Source organism: Triticum aestivum, chromosome 4A (genome assembly GCF_018294505.1).
Source record: "Triticum aestivum cultivar Chinese Spring chromosome 4A, IWGSC CS RefSeq v2.1, whole genome shotgun sequence".
Taxonomy (NCBI): Eukaryota; Viridiplantae; Streptophyta; class Magnoliopsida; order Poales; family Poaceae; genus Triticum; species Triticum aestivum.
This window is the reverse complement of record NC_057803.1, coordinates 727,316,193-727,317,611: the sequence shown is the minus strand read 5'-3', so window position 1 is coordinate 727,317,611 and position 1,419 is coordinate 727,316,193.

Below are 1,419 nucleotides of genomic sequence, written 5' to 3'. Positions count from 1 at the left end.
ATACCTCCTAAAAAATCTAATGAGTGTGTGTCAAATAAACGAATCCGTAGATATCTAATCTAATTGGTATGTGCTATATATTCTAGGTATATACATAGGAAAAAAAACTAATGCGTACGTACTAAATATTCTGGGTATAAAAATAAGGTAAATATCTAATGCGTACGTACTAAATATTCTGGGTATGATACACACGCATGATTTTTTCCCTACGTACATATACCCACGCAAGAAAATATATTGCGTAATTTGGGTATATACATACACAAAAATCTAATTGAAAGGTTCTAAATATTCTAGGTGTATACATACACAAAAAATATAATGCGTTACATACTAAATATTCTAGGTGTACACCTACACAAAAAATATAATGCGTTACATACTAAATATTCTAGGTATATAGATACTAAAAAAATCTAATGAGTGTGTACCAAATAAACGAATCCGTACAGACCTAATCTAATTGGTACATAATAAATATTCTGGGTATATACATAGATAAAAATCTAATACGTACATACAAAATATTCTCGATATATATGTATAAAATCTAACAGGTAAATGAACTCATACATGTATGAAATAAATATTCGTATACCTAATGTTTAGTATTTTTTCCTTCTACAGATATGGTACCATGCATGGCGTGTTTAATGACATCCATTAAATGATACACGTCATAATTGTTTCCAAATCTAATTATTTCAGAATTGGCAGTTACTAATGAATTGGCCGATTAACTTATATACCTATCACAATAGCACGCATCTAAATGCAATCAAATGGTGGAAAGGCAAGGAGCCTTGGACACCTAGGTGTCCCAAACTGCCATCCTATATATATATATATATATATATATATATATATATATATATATATATATATATATATATATATATATATATATATATATATATATTGCTCCATCACCACCGAAGCAACAACACACTGGAAAGCCTACCGGTTGATACAATTCTTCCTGTTACCAATATGTTAGTGAAGGAAATGATAATTTCTAGTCTAGAGCCAAGAAGCGTGGCACCAAAAAAAGATAAAGATCGTGGATTCAATTAGGGAATATGAGGCTTCAGGAAAAACACGTCCACGACAGTGTAGTGTTACTCGCAAAATAGGAAGGGTGCTACATATCGACTGTCACCTACCTGGCGCAGCTAAATTCATGGGTCATGTGGGAACATATGCATTCCCACACCCTATCCCGACGGTTTCTGGGTCATGTGGGACGGTTTAAAATGCCATCGCGGAAAGGGGTTAAAAATCGTCTGTATAGCAGCACGCTGTACCAGTGAAATACTAAACAGACAACGCATCAAAGCCTAACAACTAAAGCCAGAGTCCCCAACCGAGCCACATACTAGGTTTGGGGCACAGGCACACACTTATATATATATATAT